Source organism: Orcinus orca, chromosome 17 (assembly GCF_937001465.1).
Source record: "Orcinus orca chromosome 17, mOrcOrc1.1, whole genome shotgun sequence".
Classification (NCBI taxonomy): Eukaryota; Metazoa; Chordata; class Mammalia; order Artiodactyla; family Delphinidae; genus Orcinus; species Orcinus orca.
In genome coordinates this window covers 79,892,882-79,919,444 of record NC_064575.1, presented here as the reverse complement: position 1 = coordinate 79,919,444, position 26,563 = coordinate 79,892,882, and the positions used below count along the sequence as shown (strand labels likewise).

Here is a 26,563-nt window from a genome sequence, read left to right as displayed (position 1 = left end):
GCCTTTGTGTCCACATAACTTAGCACAGAGAGAACCTTACGGTAGGTATTTTAAAAATTAGTAAATGTGGAAAGCAATCAGGTAGGAAGGAAGCAAAGGATGAGATTATCTCCTAGGAACTCTTTAGCTCTCCCTTAGGACACTCCTGGTACAGGGGATAAATAGATAAACTCAAATTGTTGGTTAGCAGAGTCTGCAATGGGAGGAGGAGAAGAGAGTAAGCCATCCGTCTCAAATCATAGCACTTTAGTAATTCCCCTTACTGCCAGGTTCTCCTGTGGCCGCGTTTCAGCTGCCAGCTACACCGTGGTATGTCATACGTCAAATGTTCCCTGAAATCTTCTCGCAGTACACTGGTGGTCTGACACGTACTAAGCTTGTCCTTTTCAAAGTTGCCGCTTATGTCAAAGCAATTTAAAAATTGAAGAGCAATTTGGCCGTCATTTCATGCCTCTGTGAGTGGTTCTACCCCCATTATTTACAATCTCTCCAAATTTTAGGAAGAGCTGATTGGGTAGATGTTGGAACCAGAAAAGCTCTGACCTGTAGGAATTGGACAGGATCACTGCAGAACTTTTTGGAGGAAACTCTGCCCAATTTATAAAGTTAATTAATTGGTGAGTATAAAATGAGACTGCCATTCTTATCATGAGAGAGGTAACTGACCTTTCTTTCTCTAACTGATAACAACTGGAGAAGGATGGAAAGTTCTTTGCCTTACATGTGTAGACTCAATTCATTCCTCCATTCAGCGATACTCCCAACATAACGTTTATTTTTTCCAACCAAGGTAAATGTAACCACTTTTGTAACAGGAACCATGGATGGTCATCATTACCTCCTCAACTCCTGTTATGAAATAAGAGGTCAAAAACATTTTCTTTAGAAATAAAAAGGCAGAGTCAGTAGGTAAATTGACTTAAAGACAGCGCAGTGTCATAAATTAAGCACTAGCTTTCCAGGGTTGCCGTAACAAAGTACCACAAACTGTGTGGATAAGCACAGGAATTCCTCACAGTTTTGGAGGCTGGAAGTCTGAAATCAAGGTTTCAAAAGAATTGTCTCCTTCCGAGGGCTGTGAGGGAAGGATCTATTCCAGGTCGCTCCTCTAGTTTCTGGTTGTTCCTTTGCTTGGGTCCCATGTTCACATGACATCCTCCCTGTGTGCATGTATGTCTCCAAATTTCCCCTTTTTGTTAGGATATCAGTTGTAATTGGAAGGGCTCAACCTAATGAACTCACTTTAACTTGATTACTTTTGTAAAGACCCTATCTCCAAATAAAGTTGCATTTTAAGTATTGAACATATGAATGTTAGGGAAACACAACTCAACCCATAAAAAATTCAGAGATAAATAAAAGAAATTTCCTACTGTCAAGAATTTATTCTAGAAGGGAATTTGCTGGCGGTCCAGTAGTTAGGACTTGGCGTTTTCACTGCCAGGGCCCTGCGTTTGATCCCTTGTTGGGGAATTAATATCCTGCAAGTGCACGGCACAGCGAAAAACAACAACAACAACAACAAGAATTTATTCTAGAGACAGTGAGTAAACAGTTGTCCATATTTCAGTGGATTGGGGGTTGGAAGCTGTGATGGGATTTTATGACTGCACAGAGAAACAGGACTTTCCATCTGCACGAAATTGGCCTCATGATGGAAATGACATTTAAGTGACTCTGAAACAATATCTATAACATTATAGACATTTAACAAGTATTTGTGGACTGAATGAGCACACATTGAAAGATGAGTTTAAATTTGCTAGGAAAACCAACAGAGAGAGGTGTTCCACGTACAAGGAAGAGCATGGGCAAAGGCTTAGTGGTGTGAAAGTGTCTGGCAGGATTTTGGGAGAAGAGCAAACACTGAAACCACCCACTCCGAGGCAGCCATGTCCTTCCCATCAGCCTTCTTCAGGACATGCTTCTGTGCCTTTCCTGGGGATTCAGATGCCACCAAGCCCAACCCTTACGTCCCTTGTCTTCTAACATGACATACCCTCTTGGTTTCACTCCTATCACCTTGGAATCTATGGCTCAGTCTTCTCCAAGGGACCCTCCTTCTCTGCTCTACCTGTAACCGTCAGCATTCCCGAAGACTTCTCCACTTCACACACATCGCCTGGGTCATTTCAGCCATTTCTTTGGCTTCAGTCATCATCTCAATACAGGGAACTCCAATGCACGTCTCTGATTCGGAGCCCTTTTCTCGTTGTCAGACTTCTATATTCATTTACTAACTGTAATGGTTTGCCAGAGCTTCCATTAAAAAAAATGCCACAGATGAGGTAGCTTAAGAGACAAAAATTTATCTCACAGTTCCAGAGGCTGAAAGTCCAAGATCAAAGTGCTCCTAGACTTGGTCTCGCCTGAGGCCTTTCTCCTTGGTTTTCAGTTGGCCAGCTTCTCGTGTTCTCACATGACGTTTTTCTCTGTGTTCACACACTTTCCTTTTTCTCTGTGTCCACACACTTTCCTGGTTTCTCTTCTTCTTCTTCTAAGGACACCAGTCATATTGAATTAGGCCCCCCTCTTATAACCTCATTTAACCTGAATTACCTCCCTAAAAACCCTAGCTTTAAATACAGTCACATTTGGGGTTAGGGTTTCGACATACAAATTTTGGGAGAACACAATTCAGTCCTTAACATCTACTGATTATTGTCCTATTTATTTTTAAATTAAAAAATGATGTTGACTTCTCAGTCCAGACAGGCACTGGGAAGCAGTGATGGGAATGCCTGATCCCTGTTATAAAAGAAGGTACAGTTGCCTTGGTTGGAAAACAATAGACAATTACTTGTGTTGGGATAAGGATTCTGATGATTAAGAAAGCACACGTAGGGCCGTAACCAAGTCTTGGAGAAAGTTGGGGGCAGAAGTCTTCCCAGAAGAAATGACCTTAAAGCTGAGACCTGAAAGACATTTAGCCAGATGAAGATGGGGATAAAGATGGTTTCAGCACACATGAAGCGCAAAGGTACATGCACATGTCCTGGTGTGCAACATGACCGAGCTGGCTAGAGTGCAAAGTGCAAGGGAGCACGTGGGGAGGTATATGGCCGTTCTGCGACTCCTGGCCCAGATCTCAGGGACTGACTCTATTCTAAGCAATGAGGAGCCATGATCTGTTTGGGGCTAAGGGCAGTCATGATTAGATTTGCCTTTTAGAGGGTCCATTGTGTCTGTACGAAGGAAAAGTAAATTAGACATGACAAGGAGTCAGAGTTTGGGATCCTTTAGCATGTAATTGAATAATTGCCTCCATAGAAGTGCATGAGATCACTTAGTAAGAGCGTGTGGGGAGGTAGAGGAGTGGAGAAGAGAACAGAAGAAAAGGGAAGAGAAAAAAGGAGAGAAGGGAGAGAAGAGGAGAGAGCTCACAACAAAACCCTAGAGATGATGATCAAATGCAGCCGGATCATGAGCTACAGACGGTGACTGACATCGGAAGAGTCAGCGAGATAGAAAGAGAAAAGCACAGTGTGGTTCAGGCAACCTAAAGGGAAATGATATTCCAATAATTGGGGACGCTGAGTACCTTTAGTAGAGTGATGAACGTACAAACCAGGCTACATTCCACTGAGGAGACAGCGGGAGCTGCCTCAATAGAGACCAGAAGCACAGCTAACTTTTGGGGAAGGCTGATGTTAAAGGAGAAGCGAGCTAGGGAAATAAAGAGGAGGACGGAGACATGGCTATCCATCAGACAGCAAAACACACCCTAGGTGCCCATGTGGACTTTGCATTTCTCCTTCCCGTCCTCCCAGAGAATCGCCCCACTGACCCCAGAACCCTGAGAGGTATCCTGGGCCCCTCCCTCTCACCCACTCCCTCCACATTCAATCAGTGACCAAGTCCCAAAGCAGGAGCATTAGACAAGGGTGGATGGAACAAGGGAAAATATTTTTAACTAGGGCTCGAATCTTGACCGTACCACTGACTATGTGGCCTTGGGCAACTGTTGACCCTGTCTGAGTCTCAGTCTCTATAAAATGAAGCTAAAGATGTTTATCTTAGGTACAAGGATTATTATAACTGATAAATGGACGGCAGTAAGCCAACTGCGAGGCAGTTAATTGCATACTATTATTACTTTGCTTCCCACTTCTGTAATTTCTTCTTTCCAGCGCCACTGCTACCATGGATTTTGGACTCATCTTATCTCAGAGACGTCAAGTAATTTGTTCAAGGTCACACAGTCATCAGGGAGTAGACCCAGAATTAAAAGGCAGTTCTGTCTACTCAAGATTCAGCCGGGTACCATTTTTCCCGGGGGGTGCAGGTGGTGGCTGGCGCTAGGGTCAGAGCCATGACACTACACATCAGCATTCTGGCTGCCCTGAGGAAGCGGGGCAGCCCATCTCCCTGCAGGGCTCTAAGAACTCACTGCTTTCCAACTTCTTTCTGGACTCTTTCCAGAAGAGATTGTGGAAATAAAAACACTGCGAATTCACAGCAGGTAGAATGTCAACTGTTTTCTTTCAGCTTCAAGAGTTTTACATTCTCCACTTTGCGTCTAATCATTATTAAAAGCAAACAAGTGTGTTGACCATTCTGTGTGCACTTTCTCAAGCGGCAAATGAATCTTGGTTATCCATCCCCTTTGCCATTACTGATGCAGCTGCCTGGGTGCCAGGAAAGAAATTGGGTTTTCTTCTTGTCAAAGTCGTGTTTGTTCACTTGCTTCTGACCTCTGCTACATCCTTCCCCACCGAGGAACAGATGCTCCCGCGCTCGGCAGCAGCTGAGGGGTGAGAAGGTGACGCCAGCCAGGAGACCGTCCTCCGTGTCTCAAGCTTGTCTTCAACTGAAGTTCATCCTCATCTATTCCAGGCTCTGCTTCAGTCACAGCACAGCCTCCTGTTCACAAGACCGGTTCACAGAGAGGGTTTCTGAAAGCCAAGCAAAGTAGGGGCGATATATTTGAGAATTTTGTCCCACCTGAAGTCATGTAGTTATGCTGAGATAGTGTTTTGAGCTTGAGCCTGTATATTAGTTGCTGGAATCCAAATGAAAAATTAAGCGAATGAGAGACCCCAGAAAGTCTTCCCCTTCCTCTTCCCCTCCCTCTCCTTCTCTTTCTCCTTCTCCTTTGTTATCTCCATCTTCTCCTTCATTTTTGCCATCATCAGGAAAAGCATACTTTTCTTATCTGTTCTAATTGATTCATTGTGTCTCTCCTTCCACTACACTCTAAGTTCCTTGAGGGTAGAGGGCAAAACTGTCTTATTCATCCATGTATTCCTTGCACAAATATTAGAAACTGAATGAATATTTGTTAAGTGAATTAACAGATGGGCTTTTGAAAGTCAATGAGATTAAGACAACTAGGATAACTGAATTAACCTTTGTAAGTTGGTTTTTGTGTCATGGCTGGGTTACAGCCCTGTGAAGAGACAGCCTCTGTGTGATGTAAAGCAGGTAGACATTACAATCAGAATGCTCTTCTCTCAAATCTATCTCTTCCTTTACTGCTGTTCTGACTTGGGATAAATGGTCCATCTTCTTTTTTAAAATATGGGTCTGATGAGATGATTGCATAAAGTAGTCAGTTTCTGGCATGTAGCAGTTTTTCCATCAGTACGATTTCCTTTTGCCAGGTATAATGATGTTTCCCTTTAATTGGCAGTTATGCCCATCATCTCTTCTGCGGGTGCTGCCAGGAAGCTCAGGTCTGAAGCACGCTCTGGGCTTCTGTTTCTAAGGCTAGTCCGTTATTTTCTAGTGTTCATTTTGATCTTATTTGAATAGACTCATTGTAGCTGGAATGTTTACTCTAAGCAGCTTCACACCGCTTTGGAGGGTGCTCATTGTTTGGTATAATGTGTGTGAATGTAACTGCTCATCATTATTCATCCCTGCTTGCGCAATTTTAGTATTATACGATACAGCCAAAAGACAGAATGTTCCCATCATTTCATCACTTCGATGAAGGGAGGAATCAGCTGGGAATGGAAGCTCCTGGTACCGTTGGTTTCCCCTTTGCTATCAGCTGATGGGCAGCAGGCTTGACAAAGTCCACAAGCTGAACCGGAAAACCTCTTGCAGCAAGAAACCTCCGATGGTAAGGCTACACCTTCAGCCAAGCCAGCCTTTGGTGGGATTCTCCCCCCAATGTTTTCCCAACCCTATTTCTCCTTGCCGCTGTTTACTATGCCAGCTCTAGCTCGGCTTTGCTCTTTGCATCTTCCGCCCTATACGTGGCAATGGACTTTGGTTTTACATCTGGATTAGAATTAATAGGAGGCAGTGCTCTTGCGTTGCTACCTGCCGGCAGCATCCTGACGTCCACAACAGACCGTAAGATGAAGAGTTTCTGGACTTATCTTGGTGTCTGAGCATGCAACCATAAAGAGTGCTTTTTTCCTATTTAGTAGCACTTTTATTTAAAAAGCATATCTCTGTGCTACATTCAACCCAAGAAATCCAAGTTGGTAGCACTTCAGATAATTTTTTGGAGCAGGGCAGATTATAAATCACTTTACATACAAGGATAATAATAAAATCCCCCCATTCCTAACAGATCTTTTTGTCTCTCCCTCCCTCCCTCTCTCCCTTCCTGTGTATTCACATAATGGGAGGAATTAAGTCATCATTTCTGATACAACAACATATTTATTTCCTTACAACTTTTCCTAGTACGACACGGTTCCTCTTTAAGGTTGGAATCACACTGTCTTCTGCCCCATTTTAGAGAAGAGTCTTTGTCTTTTGATTCAACAGATCCTCATTATATGAGAAAAAGGCAAGGGACTGGCTGCCCTGAAACCTCTAGGAGGTCATTGGGTCTATCCACTATGGTGACCTGGAGCCATTTTTTCTTTTTTTTAGAAATTTATTTATTTTAGTTGTTTACTTATTTTTGTTTGTGTTGGGTCTTCACTGTGGCGCACAGCCTTTCTCTAGTTGCAGTGATCGGGGGCCACTCTTTGTTGTGGTGCGTGGACTTCTTATTGCGGTGGCTTCTCTTGTTTTGGAGCACAGGGTCTAGGCGCGTAGTCTTCAGTAGCTGTGGCATGCAGGCTCAGTAGTTGTGGCTCGCGGGCTGTAGATCGCAGGCTCAGTAGCTGTGGCACACGGGCTTAGTCGCTCCATGGCATGTGGGATCTTTCTGGACCAGGGCTCGAACCCATGTCCCCGGCATTGGCAGGCGGATTCTCAACCACTGAGCCACCAGAGAAGTTCCCTGGAGTCATCTTTAATGGCTTCTGTCAAGTGACCTTGGCCAATTCACCTTACCTCTCTGACCTTCAGTTTTCATCTGATAAACAAGAGAAAATAGTACCTTCATTGTGGGTTCAAAGAGGATTAAACGAGATGATGTATATAAAATAGTGCAATGCCTGGATCACTAGTAATCAAAGGTTATTAGTATTTTTAGATTATTGAGACAACTTGTGTTTGGGTAACGGTGGCAAATTACATGTGAGTGGGGAGTAACCTGCTAATACACTATGGTGCAAGGTAAAGACTTGGATGGTTCAACTTTTTTAATGGATTTCCTTTTATTCAAAATCTAAGTGAGTATTCTCCACCTCCTTATTTTTCTCTCTTCCTCCCATTTATGTTACATAAAATGATACTTGATCTCACCATGCAAAAGACTGATTTCCCTACTGAGGCCAGTGTGGAGGGAAGACTGCCTGCTATGTAACGAGATCTGTGCCAGGTGCTCTCACCCGTGACACGGCATCTCTCCTGCTGTCTAGAATACTATATTGCATTGATTTTCTCATGTGTCTGATGTTCTCTCAAGTACTTTGAGTGTCTCGAGGTGTGGAAGCTATGGACCCTGTCCCATTAATTTCTGTATTTCCAGCACTTATTCTTACGCTCATTCAGGCCAGGGCTGTAGTCAGCTGAAATTTACCTATAGTTTTTTGGAGTTTGAGGTTTTTTGTTTATTTGTTTTTTTAAAATTTTTTTTAAATTTATTTTTCACATTGGAGTATATTTGATTTACAATGTTGTGTTAGTTTCAGATGTACAGCTAAGTAATTTACTTATACATAGACGTGTATCTATTCTTTTTCAGATTCTTTTCCCATATAGGTTATTACAGAGTATTGAGTAGAGTTTCTTAGCTATACAGTAGGTGCTTGTTGATTATCTGTTTTATATATAGTAGTATGTATGTGTTGTTTTTTAATGGGCAGCATCTATTCTGATTGGGCAGTGCCCGTATTTTACTACTTTTTAAATATTTAAAACACTGCTACTGGTTAGGTATCCAGGAGGGTTGAATGAATATATTTTATCCTCATAGTACAAATGAAGTTAATATTTGCAGATAAGGAAATTGAGCCTCAAAGAGGACATGCAATTCCACCTTCTTTCCGAGTATGGGAGGGAGTCAGGGTTAGAAATCTGTTTTGTTTATTCCCAAGTCAGAATGATTTCTCTATTTTGTGTTGCCTGCTATGAATCTTTAATTTCTTAAACAGTCTAGTATTGAATACTTGGAGCATTTCATAACTCAAGCCTTATTTTTGTTTTGTTTTTTTCTGGTACGTGGGCCTCTCACTGTTGTGGCCTCTCCCGTTGCGGAGCACAGGCTCCGGATGCGCAGGCTCAGCGGCCATGGCTCACGGGCCCAGCTGCTCCGCGGCATGTGGGATCTTCCCGGACCAGGGCACGAACCCGTGTCCCCTGCATCGGCAGGCGGACTCTCAACCACTGCGCCACCAGGGAAGCCCTATGAATCTTTAATTTCTTAAACAGTCTGGTATTGAATACTTGGAGCATTTCATAACTCAAGCCTTATTTTTAAACTCTCCATCATCCAGGAAAGAAAAGCCAAATGGATCTGTTGTGTATAGAGTCTATTTCACATCTTGCTTCCTGCCCGTCGGGCAGGAGCCAGACTTCAAAGGTGTGTTTAAGCAAAACACACCCTAATCCATCAAGTGGAAGGCGATCGTATACAGCTGGTAAATCACACAATCAATAATCCAAATGAAATTAACCCTTACCTCCTTTTAAAGTCCTGTGCTGAAAGATCTGCTTGTATCCACTGTGAAATACACGGGCTTGAACTGTGAGAAAATAAATGCCTGTTTTGCAAGCCACTCAGTCTGTGGTATTTCGTTCTGTCAGGCCGAGCTGACCAATACACAGTGGAAACAACTTTTTCCAAGAGAAGCGGGGTTAAGTCAAGACCAAGAAAAGCACAGCTGACCTAGAACATAGGTATTGGCTAAAAGTGGCTGGTTATCAGATTACATATTTTATGCTCTACAATAAATATTGTTTATCAGCTAATACTTACGGGGCCCCAATTAATGTACTTAATCCTATAAATGGAGAGGGCAAAACATGTCTTTCAGAAAATGCCAGCTTTGATTGAAATTTTTGGTATGTTTATGAGCAGATCAATTCCCTTTAGTTCTCATCTTCTTTTTCTGTAAAATCACAGGCGTCGATAAGAAGACCTTCAAAGTTTTATACATAGCTGGGACTTTTGGGAGGGCTGTTCTTTCTACGCGGGCCTCTCCCTGCTGTGGCCTCTCCTGTTGCGGAGCACAGGCTCCGGATGCGCAGGCTCAGCGGCCATGGCTCACGGGCCCAGCCGCTCCGCGGCATGTGGGATCTTCCCGGACCGGGGCACGAAACCGTGTCCCCTGCATCGGCAGGCGGACTCTCAACCACTGCGCCACCAGGGAAGCCCTATATACTCAATGTTTATTGTTGAGAAGTATGAGGAAGTTTGAATCTCAACCTACGTGTCAATAAGGCAGGAAGGTCTGAGGATGATCCCAGCATCCGTATGCTTTAAAGTTTCTCAGGTTATTGCAATGTGTAGTCAGAGTTCTCACACATAGTCAAAATTCTCTACCTCCTAAGAAAACCACGCTCTTTTCAGCTGTGGGCTTTTGCATATGATCCCTCTCTGCTTGAAACGCCCTTCTCTCTGCTGTGTTCAAGTTTTTTTTTCCATGTTCCAAATTTCCTTTTGACACCACCTAATTTAGGCAGTGGCTCTCTCTTCCTGGCCCAGAGAACTGGTTCTCAGTTAAGATACTACAGCACTAGCCTCAGAGTTGGGTAGAAAACATGCTACCTGCCTCTTCCATCTCCAGCCCCTGGCATGGAAGCGCACAGGCATCGAGTATTGGCAAATAAACGGCTACTTGACTTTAGATGAAATACTGAACTCTCCGAGTATGTTGGCCCATCTAGAAAGAACTCTTCCAACTCTGACCTCCAGGAATTCAACCTGAGTACATGTGCATATCCCAACATAAAAGCACATAGTGTGAAAAATTCAACTACATTTTTAGAAAATTGTTAATTAAAATGCTGTTAAGGGACTTCTCTGGTGGTGCAGTGGTTGAGAATCCGCCTGCCAGTGCAGGGGACACGGGTTCGCGCCCTGGTCCGGGAAGATCCCACATGCTGCGGAGCAACTAAGCCCGTGCGCCACAACTACTGAGCCCGCGAGCCAAAACTACCGAAGCCTGTACACCTAGAGCCCATGCTCCGCAACAAGAAAAGCCACCACAATGAGAAGCCTGCGCACCGCAATGAAGAGTAGCCCCCGCTCACTGCAACTAGAGAAAGCCCGTGCGCGGCAACGAAGACCCAACGCAGCCATAAATAAATAAATAAGTAAATAAAAATGCTGTTAACATGCAAAAACAACAGAAGAAACTCAAATCTATTTGGGTGCTGGCAGCAAGGGGACAATGAAAGACACCTGCCTTTAGATGGGGTTCTCAGATTAAGACAAATAAAGCTGTCTTCTTCCAGACATGGACTCTCTCCCAACTGTTGGATGAAAGAGCCACAGGGCTTTTGCTGGTGGTGTGTTGTCTTCACATCGTTTTGCCTCATATCTTCCTCACTAGCAGTAAAGAGCATTTACTGTCTGTAATTATTTAACTAGGCGTCTATTCTTGTCGACAAACTAAAAGTCAAGTCATTTATGATTCAAATATACTGTAGTTAATGGGATAAGCAGGAAATCAGGAACTCTACAGAGCCACTCAGTTACCATAATGAATTCTGCTGATTAAAAATCCCTATAACACAGCTGTTCATATCTTTTGTGTGTGTCTGCTCTGTGAACTGATCTTAAACTTTCTCCTTTGCCTTCCAGTGATAAAGGAAATCTAGGGGGTATATATGTGATGATACCAGGGTCATATTTGCCAGTCATAAAATGTCAAATATCAGTGAGCACATTGTCTGCACCTTTACCTCCTAGACTTTCACAAAGAAAAGAATTAGTTAAGGGTTTTTACCAAGGATTCCCCGTCCAGTGCTCATCTGAGCACACTGGTATTTATGGCAAGTTCTCCTCCCTCGTCCTAAGAGGGTCACTATCTCTCAGCTGTTCCCCAGACCTTCAGAGACAGAGCTGTCAGTCCTCCAACCCTGGTGTAAGCCCATGCTCTCTCCACACTCCCTTCTCTAACTACATTCTTTAACCACATCTTTTAACTACACTTGCCCTCCAACACTTCCTTTCTCTGGCATCTGTGGTCTCTGTTTTTCTACTAGTCCCTTTCTCGCTGTATGCAAAAATATATGTTTTCTTCCCCAACATATTTTATAAAATTATGTTTTGTAAAATAAACAAAACCGCCTTCTCTTGATTATAGAATAGCTATGGAAAAATTGCAGAGACTTCCACTACACCATTCAAGGTAGAGCAGCATAGTCTGAAGTAACAACACAAAAATCTCCGTGGCTGATCACAAAGTAATAAGTGGTGATCCGGGAGCTACTCCAGGGCAGTCGTCCTCCATGACGGCTCAGCCTTCACATCTAATGCAACACATTCATCAGCTATCACCACGGCAGCAGAGGAAGCTGGAGAGTTAAACACTGGTAGTTAAACTTCCACCCAGAAGCGACTCGCAGCCTATTTCTGCCCTTGTTACACTGGCCAAAGTGAGTTGCATGGCCTTTGCAAGGGGCAGGGACTACACTTTTCCCAGATGACCTGATGGCGGCGGGGGGTGGATTCCTGGGACTGAAGGTGCCTCGTATCCAAAAACCAGGATAGTCTCAAGCAAACCAGAATCATTAGTCACCCTGGGAAAAATGGGTGTTGGTGAACAGTAGTCTGCCACACTCACTATGCAAGATGCCTAAACTGTCTGAGCCTCAGTGACCTTGTGTGGCAAATGAAAATACTGCTGTCACAAGTTGGTAGTGATGGTTAAAAGACATCATGTTGATTTAGTCAGAATTCTCCAGAGAAGCAGAACCGGGAGAGTCAAAGAGAGAAGAGATGTGTCGGGGAGATTTTAAGGAACTGGCTCACACAATTGTGGGTCCTGACAAGTCCAAAATTGGCAGGGCAGGCTGGAATTTCTGGTAAGAGCCCATGCTTTTGATATTACAAGCTTGAGTTGGAAGGCAGAAGTCTTTCCTCAGTCTTTTCTCTTAAGGCCTTCAACTCATTGAATGAAGCCCACCTACTATAGGGAAGCTAATCTGCTTTACTCAAAATCTTCCAATTTAAATGTTAATTACCTCTAAAAAATACATTCCCGGCAAATCTACACTGCTGTTTAATCAATCAACGTAGCCTAGCCAAGCTGACACCTAAAATTCACCATCACACAGCATGCAATACTCCTAACGTAGTGCCAGCTTCTACTACGTGTCCAGTAAATGTTAGAGTTCTTTCTTGACTTTCTTTTCAAAGCTTTATGAATTTCTTTCAATATAGACAGATACTGAATTTTTAAAAAGAACTCAAAATCATCAGACAAAACTATTGTTGAATGATATTTCAGGATATAAAAATTTGCCTGGCTGACTATGGTTATTTGAGAGGACATTTGCTTAAACTGTGTGATTGACATGTACATTTAACAAACTTTGATCAAACACCCACTATGTACTTAGAACTCTTCAGGGCACTAAGACTACAAATAAAAAGGCAGCCTACCATCATCAGAGATCCCAAGTCCAGCGAGGATGACTAATAGAGGAATACAATTCAGTGGGGTGGGTCTTGTCAAAGCATAGGTATAAGACAACATGTAAATACTCTGGTGGGAGAAACAATGTCGGAGGCTCAGGAATAGCTGCTTGGATGTACGGCTTTTATGCTGACAGGCAGCCGATAGTTAAACAGCTAACTAATCACCGACCATTGCATGGCCATGAGGAGGAAGAAGGGAAGAACATTCCTAGTGTAGACTGGTAATGGTGAGACACGCACAGGGCCTGGAGAACAGAATGAACAGAACATTATCTTTCAAAATCACATTGGACCTTCTCTCCCACCTATTTAGGAGCCTCTAGGCTGTCCTCTGCCTGTAGGCTGCAGTTGAGTGTCTTAGCATGGCTGCCGGGTCCTTCACAAATGCAGTCCTCTGAACATTCCTGTAATGATCTCTGAGCTTTCCTGCACACCATTTACCTGCTGAGGACAGCATGCTAATTCTTCTTCCTGCAGTACTCAGCTCATCCTCTAAACAATTATTTTCCCCCCTGAGCCACAACATGACCCCACACAAATTTCTATGGTGGCACGTAATACTTTGTAATGTAATTATTTATGTATGTTGATGTCTTTGCCCCATAGAATGAGGGCTCTTTTAGGGAAGGAGTCATGTTTTATGCACTGCTGCATCATAGGGTCTAGACCTGTGGCCAGCATTTACTGGAAACTCAGTATATGCTGATGGAATTAATAAATTACAAATGAAATCCAGGAGCTAAATGCATAGCTATTGCTGATTAGATGCAAATGTATTGCAGGTTAAATTAAATATCTGTGATTATTTTAGAGTTAGTATTTTTCATGACATCAGTGTCAAAACTGGTAATGATTCTGAAAAAGACAAATGTGTTGAAATATTTATCTTGAGGTTCTAAAGAAAATCGTGTTTTCTAATTATGCAAATCCAGAATGTTGAGTCCCAAACAGTAGATCATTGCCTTTCAGATTAGTGACAAGGATGAAAATAAAACTTAGCTATAGTTTAAAAGCACTTGAAAATAGATCTCAAATAAATACAGCTATAGCACGAGCTGGGAAGGACCAAGAAATATTCTTTTTAAAAATAAATATTCCTTTATTTCTGGAACAAAATTTATTCTTTAAATTAAAAAAAAAATTCTTGAGCAGATTTGCTACAAGTTTGCCTTCTTCTCCTTCTGCTTCTCTTTCTCCTTCTTCTTCTTCTTTCAAAAAGCAACTTTTGGTTATTAATTTTCTTTATACTTTTTGTTTATTCCTCACATTAATTTTTGCTCATATCTTTACCATTTTCTTCTTCTGCATCCTTTAGATTTTGTCTTTCTCTAGCATTTTTTTTCCTATGGAAGTATACCATGCATACAGAAAAGTGCATAAATTATTAAGGCAAGGTGGATGAATTTTCAAAAAATGAAGATATGCTAATAACCACAACAAACATAGATCAGGAAATAGAACCAGACCATCACCAGCCCCAGAAATTGCCCTTGTACCTCCTCTCAATCACTCTTTTTCCTCCTCTGTAAAAGTAACCACCATCTTGACTTCTTGCAACACAAGTTAGTTTTGCCTATTTTTGTAAAATATGTTGGTAGAATCATAAAGACCACGCTCCTTGGGCTTCCCTGATGGTGCAGTGGTTGAGAGTCCACCTGCCGATGCAGGGGACACGGGTTCATGCCCTGGTCCATGAAGATCCCACGTGCAGTGGAGCGGCTGGGCCCGTGAGCCATGGCTGCTGAGCCTGCGCGTCCGGAGCCCCTGCTCCGCAACGGGAGAGGCCACAGCAGTGAGAGGCCTGCATACCGAAAAAAAAAAAAAAAAAAAAATATATATATATATATATATATATATTTTTTTTTTTTTTTTTTCAGGCTCCCCTGGTGGTGCAGTGGTTAAGAATCCGCCTGCCAATGCAGGAGACACGAATTGGAGCCCCCGGTCAGGGAAAACCCCACATGCTGCAGAGCAGCTAAGCCCGTGCACCACAACTACCGAGCCTGCACTCTAGAGTCCGTGCGCCACAACTACTGAGCCTGCGTGCCACAACTACTGAAGCCCACGTGCCTAGATCCCATGCTCCGCAGCAAGAGAAACCACTGCAATGAGAAGCCCACGCACTGCAATGAAGAGTAGCCCCCGCTCGCCGCAATTAGAGAAAGCCCATGCGCAGCAACGAAGACCCAATGCAGCCAAAAATAAATAAATATTAATTTAAAAAATATTTTTTTTCATCACTGATTTTGGAGTAAATTGTTGTCAGAGAATGTGCTATCAAATTATGGTCCAGGGACTGGTACCATTGTCAGCAGGTAAGAGTTAGAAATGTAAGTTAAAAAGCTGCACCTCAGGTCTACTGAATCAGAATCTCTAGGGATTGAGGCAGATATCTTGTGTTTTAACAAGTTTAGTAGATGATTTTTTTTCACAATAAACGTTGAGAAACACTGGTGTATATAATAGTGATTATTTGAATTTCTTAAGACTATAAGACTTCTTTTGTGACTTAGTATATGGTCAACTTTCGGAGAGACATGTGTACATTAGAAATAAAACCTGTTAGTTTCTATTTGTTGGGTATAAAATTTTACATTACATTAATTTTATTGTTCACATAGTTTACATACTTTCCAGCTCTTCAGTGTTCTTGACCTGTTTCTTTATGGAAGCATTAAAAAATCATGGTTCTTCAAATGTAAAACAGATAGCTAGTGGGAAGCAGCCGCATAGCACAGGGAGATCAGCTCGGTGCTTTGTGACCACCTACAGGGGTGGGATAGGGAGGGTGGGAGGGAGACGCAAGAGGGAGGGGATATGGGGATATATGTGTACATATAGCTGATTCACTTTGTTATACAACAGAAGCTAACACACCATTGTAAAGCAATTATACTCCAATAAAGATGTAAAAAAAAATCATGGTTCTTTATTTCTTCTGCTATATTTTTAATTCATTTAAACAATGTTAACTGATGTCCACTATGTGTCAAATACTGGTCTTGTAATTTTCAGTATTAAGGAGTGAACATCTTCACTCTTATTGACGCTATTTGCTTTAAATTCAACTTTAAAAATAGTGGTATGCCTAGGTCTACATCCCATTGCTTAGAATATGGACACAGTTTTTTACCTGTAGTTCTAACTTGTCTCTAGTTTTATTTTAGCTGTGTCTCTCGTGATCAATATGAAGTAGATCAGGCAGTCAGGCAGGAAGAATGCCCCTTTATTCAGGGAAGGCTCAGCCCTTTTGTTCTATTCAGACCTTTAACTGATTGGATGAGGCCTACCCACATTAAGGAGGGCAACCTCCTTTACTCAGTATATTAATTTAAATGATAAACATCCAAAACTATCCCCACAGAAACACCGGAGTAAATACTTGATCAAATATATGTGCACCCCATGGTCCAGCCAAGTTGACATAAAGTTAACCATCACAGTTAGACATCTAACAATAGGGCTCCAGACTTTATAAAGCAAAAGATGGTAATACTAAAGTTAAAAATATACCTATCTATAATGATAGCTGGAGATGTTATCGCCCTTTTCTCTGTATTTTGTACTATAAGTAGATAAGGGTCTCAGTATAATCATTCAGGGAATTTTCCACTTCTGATAAGGTATTATACTTTTCAGTACTAGATTTTCCATTTGGCTCTTTTCTATAATGTTCATTTTCCTGCTAAGATTCCCCACCCATTTACTCACATGTTCACCCTTTCCATGAACATAACGTCAATAGCTGTTTCAGTATTCTTGTCTGTTAATTCCATCGTCTGAATCATCTCAGAACTCTTTCTATTGACTACTTTATGTTTTGATTCTGGGTCACATTTTCCCACTTCTTGACATGTGTAGTATATATTTTTAACTGTATATTTGACCTTGTGATTACATCATCCAGGTGTCTAATCCATGTGGATTATGTTCCAACAAGGATATTTGTATATGAGAATCAGAAAGTTTCAGATGTTTGCTCAAACCCTCATAACAAAGATACCCCAGAGACCAACTTCACCCTCAAATCTATTTACTTTTTCACCCAAGCAATGACCCTTAAGGACATCAATATACTGGAAGTTGTTCACATATGCCTTACGCTGTTGTTGTAAAGATACACGCTGATGACATATATGTCCCCAAATGGTTGTCAAAATGATTTTTCTCAAATATTCTCTTTCAGTAGGTCTTCTAGGCAAAGACAGAAAGACCAGGAAAGACTAGGAAACTTAGAAAGACTCATTACCAGAAAGACTTTCCCCCAAGAGAGTAGAAAAATGCCACAATGAAGAGTCCCATTTCCTGAGAAAGTTGATTCCAGTCCCGTATCTCCACTGGCACCCAGAACAAAGACCAGGCATCTCATTCTCCTTAGTTTGCACTTGAATTTCCTTTGTTGTAATAATTGGAATAACATGACCTCACGAGGTTATTTTAAGGATTAAATGAAATAAACTGTGTCAGCTTTGGGGTTCGTGGGTTCAAGGTATACACTTGATAAACATTTATTGAATCCGAATATTAAGGCTGTTACTGTTAAGATATTGAAAGAAGCAAAAATTCAGATTTGGGGTTTAAATTGTGATGTGGTACATTTCTGAGTCTCTGTTTGCTCATTTGTAAAATGGGGATAGTGTTAACCACCACATGGGGAAATAGCACAGATGAGCTGAAGTGATCACGCAAAATGACCAGTCCAGTGCTGGCTATAAAGTTAATTAATACTAGATCTTTTTAATTAACATTAATTTTTTAAATATGCGTTTACACAGATGCATTATGTTCTCATTTTCTGAAGATTTAGGGCAGAAAAGCACTGCTCCGTTTAATCCATCTCCTCTCGCCCACACACAAACACTCCCTTCTTTCCAACAGTTTTCCTTTTTTCTCTATTTTCTTTCTGCTTTAGGCTCAAATGGATTAACTACTTCTGAGCATTAGAGACTGAGATGAATCCTCCAGTAGAAAATCTCATTACAGATGGTCCGGAGCCAGGCAGATTAGAATGCTTACTGTTCCAGCGCTAGGACACGTTTAGAGGTGAGAAAGATAAAAACATTTCTTTCTTAAGTGGACGATTTCCCAGAAGGTAATAGGAAAGGAGTCTAAATCATGGTTAAAAAAGAAAAAGAATACATTATCTGTTTGATGTTTACCCATTGGAAGATCTTACAAGTTAAGAAGAAAGTAATATCTTTGAGGGGGTTCACATTTAAAATCAGTTATGAACAAAATCTGATGGTATTGAGTGTTTGCATTAGATAAGCTCCCCAAAGCCTAATTCTCAAAGATCTTACATTTCCATTAGTTTTCCTTTCTACCATTCTACCAATGTAACAAAAAGAGTGCTGGACAGCTGCTTATTAACTTTGCAACCTTGAGCAATTCACAGAAACCATGTCTAGGCATCCTACTGTTTATTTGTAAAGTGAGAGAGTTAATCCTTCTCTTCTCTTCCTACTGTTCCCGTCCTGTTTCGGGTCCTCAATATTGCTTCTCAAGGCAATCTCAAAAACTATCCTTCCTGTAGAGTATTACCCTTTCCGGTCAACTCTTCACATCGCTCCTGGAATTATTTTTTGGCAAATGAAAATGTGACTTTTTTTGCAAAACCTTGATCTTTGACTAGGGCAGAGGTCTCCTTCAACTGCCACCTCTCTGCCAGCACTGGTCATTACAAATAGGGTCATGTGGTATTTAAGAATAAAATTTGCATTAGTTGCTCTGTCAGTTAAGTGCTCATGCAATACCCCTGGGTGCTGTGATACTTCCTAGTCTTCCTCTAAGTTATATTGAGGGCAAGTGACTCATTCCAGCTAATGAACGTCTGCTGCCAAGGTGGTTAAGCAGCAGCGTACTTCCTCCTCTCTTGCTTCAATGACCTGGAAGACCGTGAGATTCTGTTGACAAAAGTACAAAAAGGAAGAGAGATGTTCTACCCATATTGGACTTGGTAGGAGTGAGAAAAGAGCTGTCATTAGGTTATACCATTGAGCATTGGGGGCCTCTTTGTTTTCACAGCACAGCACAGCATAGCCTGACTAATAAAGTTGCTAACATTTAAAAAGTCACAGAAAATCTTGATTCTGAGCTTTAATGAAAAGCTAGAAAATCTCTGACACTGGGTTTGAACACCCAGAAGGCAGCAATGTGCTGCCCCTTGTGCCCACTGGGACTTGTGCTCTCATCCACTTTGTCTTTTCCCTTCTCCTCTTATTTTCATTATCTGTCCAGCTATTGTTCTATGTATTTGAGTTTGTAGCCCCTGGCTACAGTTCAAGACACAGTTCAAACCCTCAAGTGTGGCATAATGCATCTTTCATGATTTGGGCTTATTTGTCCCTGCGACCATAAAATCCAGCGCCAAATGCACCCCCGATATTGAATAATTTGAAGTTGCTCAAAGGTTTCATTGCATTCCATGCCTCTGCTATTTGGAATATTCTGGTCTCTTTGCCAGGAGTATCCTTCCTGAATTGTTCATTTTTCAATACCCGGTTCCTATTTTACCTTTTTGGGAAATCTCTCCAATGCCAGTCTTGTATTTCTCCCGAAAGATTTCTCCATTCTAACACTTAATCTTTTGTTCTGTCTTATTTATCTTTGAATTCTCAAATCCCAGTACAGTGCCTGACACGGTGGAGGGGCACACTCCATGCTAATGCGGAAGCTGTTGAAGTATAGGATTTATTTTTCAAATCTCAAAGCAACCTGTTCACGTGTTAACAATTCAAATAACACAGAAAAACTCATGGTGGAATGAATATTCCCCCCTTTTCACTTTAGAGCCACTACTCAGAAACAGCCTCTTTTTCATACAATTTCCGCTTTTATTTATTCTATTGTTGGCCTCCATTACCCTAAGTACAATGTTAGAAACTGTATTTCTTTTTTTTTTTTTTTTTTTGCGGGACGCGGACCTCTCCCTGCTGTGGCCTCTCCCGTCGCGGAGCACAGGCTCCGGACGCGCAGGCTCAGCGGCCATGGCTCACGGGCCCAGCCGCTCCGCGGCACGTGGGATCTTCCCGGACCGGGGCACGAACCCGTGTCCCCTGCCTCGGCAGGCGGACTCCCAACCACTGCGCCACCAGGGAAGCCTGGAACTGTATTTCTTGCTTTACTGTTCTTCCTCCTCCCTATCCTCTTCCCAGCATTTGATGGTGCTATTCCTGTGCTTTACATTCTGTCAGTTGCCTTTATAACTCTAAGAAAAAGCTCAAATTCCTTTTTGTTTCTGTTCCTTTGATAGCGTCTCTTAAAGCTAGCGTCTCCTTTCCTTTCCTCCCCTTCTCCCTCCCCCCTCCCCCATAGCCTCATTCTGCAGACTACACTTTCTGCTGACAAGGATGTTCATTATGTATATTACATTTTCACCCTAATCTGGTCTTCCCTGATTGATTTATTCATTCAGCTCAATTCCTTTGTTCTTAAAGCAACACCAGGTGCCCACCCCAAACATTCGTACTTATGTCTCCCCACCCCCAATACACATCTCCTTCCCAGGCAACCCATTGCTCACCTGTCCTTCAAAAGCAAAGAAAAACCTTTTTCTGCTGTGAAAGCTTCCAGCCAGATCTGTTTTGTCCTCCTTTCTCTACTATTTCCTAAATTATCATGAAAGTACATCATGAAAGCTGAGAGCTGGGTCAGGGACTGTCCCAGGCACTCTGTGTAGGAAAAGAAATATAGTTGTGCAAGCTAGGGAAATCAGGAGTCAAAATTTTTCTTTGTGGACACAGATTAGACTTAATGGGCTGAATTAGTCAATCTAGAAATGGACCTGTTTTAGAGCCAGGTCTATCATTTTTTAACCATGTGGTATTTTTGAAGCATAATTCTGCAGTCCTTACACTTCAGAGCTGTCAGTCTCCCTGAGGAAGCAGCCAGTGTAAGGGAGGGATGCATAATCATAAGCACTTTAATGTTTGCAGTGTAATTAGCCCAGCATCGGTAGGTTGGAGTCTTGCGTTCCTGATCCAGAACTAGCAATTGTTGGCTGGAAAACATCAAACAAGTGGGCTTAATGTCTTTCTGAACTTCTTCAATACTTGAGAAGTTTGGATGCAATTACTTTCAGGGTCATTTCAAACCTTAGTCTCCAATAATATCACTCCCCTGGTAAAGATGTTGTGGTCTCCTTATTCATTTCTGCTATCAGAGTCACCTGTTGTACCCATCTATGAAGGGACTCTTTGGTGACTTTCTTAATGAATATCTGTCTTTTAATCTACCTGGCATTTATTCTCTCTCCTTCTAGTAATCTAATTCTGATTTTCCATGGAGGCATACCCTATACATCTGCACGTGTGACCTTGATGGAGTTGACCACAACCTCTAACTCTAGGTGAGCACGTAACTCAGCCTTGGCTAATCACCATATTCCGATACCCTGGCCACCAGACTCAACTCAGGATGGGCATGGACCAATCAGCGTGACTCACACTATTTTTTAGGCGCTCTTGAGAAGAGACCTCTTGGAATGGAACCAATACTGAGACTACAGAGCTGAGAGATGATTAAAAACCATATCCTCATGTCATCTGTCTTAATTTGACTTCTCTTGAAAGCAGAGCCTGAGATGAGAACTTGGGTTAGGGTAGTTTGGAATGTTCTTCCAGGAAGAAGTGAGGAAATAGGGAGAATGAAAAGGAAGAAAAAGAAAAGCCCATTTAAGGGTGTGTTTTCATGTTTCAGCACTATGCCCAACAGAGCTCAAGTCTGCATACTCTCTGACCCAGGCCTTCTCTGACGCTGCAGGAACCTTCTTAGCCTGAAGGCAAGTGCAGTCCAGAAGCGTGGGCAGGATCCTGTAGCTGAATCCTTCAGCCTCCTTACCCTTCAGTGGACGAATCTGAGGGGCGTGATCATGTCCCAGCAGACTTGACAAATAGAGATGGGTCTCTGGATTTAGACATAGATGGGGGGATCACATACTTGAAGGTGAGAATTGAAAATATGTGATGGGTGAGACCACCCAGGGATAGATGGCAAGGTGAACACACAAAGGCATAAATAAACAGATGTATTAGAAGTTCTTTGAAGTCATTAAATGATAGTTAATGTGCTTGGGGGAAAGCAATCCAAATTAGATGTTTACGATAATAGACTCTAAGAAATGAGGTCTTGTTCTTTGAAGATTTCATCCCAATGAACTACAGGTCAAAGTGGTCCCCAGAACAGAGATAAAACGAAGCAGGGAATGACACCGCAATTTCTCCCATATTATGGGCTATGCACTTTGTAGCTGGACCTTAGTGAGAGCATTATAGAGCAGAAGGATGCAAAGAGAGAAAGGACGTGCTCAGAGTACTTATGCTGGGCTAGGCATCACACACACCATGTGCCACTTTATCTTGGGGCCACCCTAGGAGATAGGTGCTGTTGTCATATCCCTTTTATAGGGAAAGGGGCAAGTGACAGAAGCCAAGATTCTGCCTGATGCTAAAGTCTTCACATCTCTACTGTGATGATTATGCTATGTAGTCTTTTTTGTGGATATCCTACACTTTCTTGTAGAACAATAATTTGTACACATGTTTTATCCTCCATGCATGCTGCTGGTGGCAGATTCCAAACGTATTTTCTAATTATGAATTATGCAACCTAGCATAGTACATTATGAGTGAAATTTGATTAATAATTGTCTATGAAGAAGGGAAGTTCTATTGAATAAATGTTGGCTAGATCATAGATTGAGCCCTCATGATTGTAATAAGTTGGACTGTTGTTGAGCATTATCTATTCCCCTCATCCACTCACTGTGGTTAGAGTACATTTCCTACCCATTAATGTTGGGTTTGGCCATGTGACCTATTTTGACTCTGGGATGTTAATACACATGAAACAAACAAAGGCTTGAAATGTCCTTGTATGGTTGGGCTTCTCCTCTTGCACTTTTACCATTACCATTAGAGAAACCTATCCCAGGAGACCTGCTGGTCCCAAACAAGTGGGAGACATGTGGAGGACAGTTGCTCCAACTGACCCGTGACCTGCAGGTTGAAGCAGGGCTACCACAACTACCTGCATAGGTGTGAATGTGTGAATGAGCACTTACCATTTCATGCCCCTGAGTTCTGAGGTAGTTTGTTATGCAGTAGTAGCTGACTGGTGCAATTATTTTCAGTATACATTATATTCACTGATAATCCTGATGTGTTCATTATTTCAACTAATATTTAGTTAGCAGTTACTGTAGTGGGCCCTAGAAATAAACTTATGAATACGATAGGCACAGTCCTGTTGTTGTGGCCTAGTAGGGGAAAGAAGTATTTCAATAAAGTATTATAAAAACATATTGTTAGAACTCTGATGAGGAATCATAAGAGGGTATGGACACCATAGCAAGGACACCATCCTATTGTGGGTTTATGGTTAAGAGAGATTTCTGGGAGACACAAAATCTCATCTGAACCTGAGGAGAAAATGATATTAATGTTAGTCAGGAGAGGGGGACACTTGGGAAGGAGAGTTATGGGAAGAAAGGACGTCACAGGGAGAAAGAAAGGAGAGCATGTGAAATGTCCCAAGAGAAAGAGAGAACAAAGTCTACCAAGGAATATGAAAGCTTTTTGATAAAATGAGGGCAAAAGAAGCCATTGGAAAGGGTTAGGATCAAGAGATGACTGAGCTTATATCATATAAGCACTTGTAAGTCTTGTTAAGAAGTTTGGACTCCATTCTAAGATAACTAGAGGATAAGGAATCGTTGTATTAAACTTTTAAAAAATCCAAGTACTTTTCTTCTTCCAAAATTATAAATAACTTAGTTTATGCAAATAACACATTTTGAAAATTTTAGGGCAAAATAAAAATTTTAAAGATCTCTTCCAACACCAACACACCCACTCTAGTGATGAAGCACTAGAGCATTTCTAATTAACCAAGAGCTCATTTGATGTTCCTGATCAGCACACTCAGAGGGCCGTGTGGATAATTTAATGTTAGGATTGAACATGTGCTTTCCTCCACTCTTCATTGCTTGCTTAAGACGTTGCTATGGGTAACCAATATCTGTTCTAGAAATTGATGTTAGTGCTTACAGAAAGGTGGGCAAAGAAGGAGAAGAGAATCTTCTGTCACAACCCCTAATTTCTCCATGAGCTATCCTCTTGGAATCTTCCCAGATCCCAATCACCCCCTGAGCTTCTCCCCATGGAGACTGTAAACTCCACAATGGCAAGGACTTTAACTCTTATCCATTCATTGAATCCCCAGTACACAGTAGGAACTCAACATATACTTGATGAATACATGAATAAATGAATGACTGATTGGCTGGCTCATATAATCACAGTTAGCAGATCCAGGTTAGCTTCTTCTACTAGACTGTGAGTTTCCTGGGGTCATAAAGCAGATCTTATTCTTCTGTCTGCCTTAAGTACCTATCACAGTGCCTCACAGGTAACAGACACGTAGCAGACACTAATGTCTTGTTGAATGAATGAATGAATGAATGAATGAATTGCAAGTACAGCATCTGCTAACCAGAAATAAGTTGGAGTCCAAAGAATTAAGTATCAACACAGAAACATATTAGTTTAAAGAAAGTGGGTTGAATAGCTGAAGCAGAGATTGAAAGACGTGGGGAAAAAATAAGTAACCAAAAAGAGAGAGAGAGAGAGAAAGAGAGGAACAGCATGCCTTAGCTCGTTCTGTACTATCTGCCTGGGATATTTTCAGCCTTCTAATGCCCTCAGTCTGCCTGTCTGGATGTTTCTTCCTCAGTCATTAAGACTCAGCTGAGATACATCACTGTGATATTTTAATTCCTATAATGATGAAGATGATAATAATTATCTAGACCAAAGTATCTTTTTTTTTCCTTGAAAGGCATATAAACAGAAGGTAGGTGTGGATAGAAAATAAGCATTTCCCACTTGATATTTTTGATATTATTGAGACAAGCCTTCTGACTTTCAGGTGAAGAAGACCGAGTCTGGTGACCATGACATTCCCCTGTGGTTTTGTAGAAATGTTGGGTTCCACCCATTCTCCGGACTGCCCAACTGGGAGCTCTTTCAGAAAACACAGCTAGATTGCGCAACATTTCATCTGGGAACTGACAAGGAACAGAAAGCCCCGCTGCTGCTCCTGGGAAGTCCTGACCAACCTAGCAAAGCCCCAGAATTCACACTCTCATCCTGGACCATGGTGCCTCCCTGTGGGGATGCCACTAGCTGAGCTTCAGATTTGATGCCTCATCTCCATCCTGGTAACGTGATAAGGAGGAAACAAAAGTGGTCCGTGCAGAGAGATTTCTATGTCAGAGCTGATTGGGGAAGGTCTCCCAGGTGCTTTGTGGGATGTCTTTCACAATGTGAACGTTGCTGATGAGGAAGTGTCTCTGGTTTTATTTGTAGTGTGAACTAAGTGTTTACTTGTCTTTTTAAATTCGAATAATAGACATTGCCTCACCCTAGTACCTCTCCACCCACCTTCCATTCATTCTGGAAACACTCATCTGGGGAGTGTAGGTCTGTTCTGGGCTCTCCAGTCCTGATGAGGTGTTCTGAACATCTCTCAAATTGGAGACCCCAAATCCCTGAGAACAGACCTGGTGATGAGAAACCAATATCTTTCCTTCCTTGAATCCACCCCAAACACTTAGTGAGGGATAACTCTGGGCACAGAACTGTGCGAGATGTACAAAAAAGGAGAAGGCAGGATGGAAAATATTAGTCAAATACATACACATGGGGGGCTTCCCTGGTGGCGCAGTGGTTGAGAGTCCGCCTGCCGATGCAGGGGACACGGGTTCGTGCCCCGGTCCGGGAAGATCCCACGTGCCGCGGAGCGGCTGGGCCCATGAGCCATGGCCGCTGAGCCTGCGCATCCGGATCCTGTGCTCCGCAACGGGAGAGGCCACAACAGTGAACGGCCCGCGTACCGAAAACAAACAAACAAAAAACAAATAATGGAATGGACGTGAGTTCCCAGCGTAATAGTTCAATGCAAGGCGGGAGAATGAGTAGAAATGAAAGAGTCTGGAGGCAAGGGATACTTCAAAGTATCCAAGGCAATGAGAAGCAGCTAAAGTTTTATTCTAAGATAATGGAAAGCCATTTTAAATGCATTAATATAATATAGCAAGATTTCCAGGGCCCTGAGCTAGTAAGCCTGTACTGGTAATGATTAGATCATGGCTCTACAAGTTAAGCTCCTCACTAATGGGAGGGGCCAGGCCAAGGTCTGACTCTAACCTGTCCATAAACCCCACCCCAGAAGCTTCCGGGGATCCCTCACACCCCTCAGAACACAAAGCCAGAGTCAGGCTCCAAGGGTTCAATTCCTGGCTCTATTCCTTACTAACTGTGTGACCTTGGGCAAATTACTTAACCTCTCTGTGCCTCTCTGTCCTCATCTGTAAAATGAGGATGATAATGATAGGATCTCACATGGTGACATAAGGGTTTCATAAGTTATTATATAGGCTCATAACAATGCCTGGCACATGGTAAGAGCTATTTGAGTGTTGGCTCTCAGTATTCCTATGATTACATCGGATTTTCAGGGCCAGTAGAGAAGACAAACTCACAGAAGGAACTTGTCTTCAATTTAGAGCTGAGGAGACATGATCTCACTTAGAAAAATAAATAAATACATGTGCTCAGGTTG

At 42.2% G+C, this 26,563-nt stretch overlaps 1 long non-coding RNA gene across 2 annotated transcripts; it reads left to right on the top strand.

The window, feature by feature from the left end:
- The first annotated feature begins 4,460 nt into the window (after positions 1 to 4,460).
- LOC125961731 (uncharacterized) lies at positions 4,461 to 25,836 on the top strand. Of its 2 annotated transcripts, none has more exons than XR_007472663.1 (3): positions 4,461 to 6,067; positions 17,856 to 21,290; positions 24,869 to 25,836. It is a non-coding gene; the product is annotated as an uncharacterized LOC125961731 (long non-coding RNA). The 2 variants fall into 2 exon arrangements; XR_007472664.1 differs by lacking the exon at positions 24,869 to 25,836 and adding an exon at positions 21,641 to 22,796.
- The last annotated feature ends 727 nt before the right edge of the window (positions 25,837 to 26,563 follow it).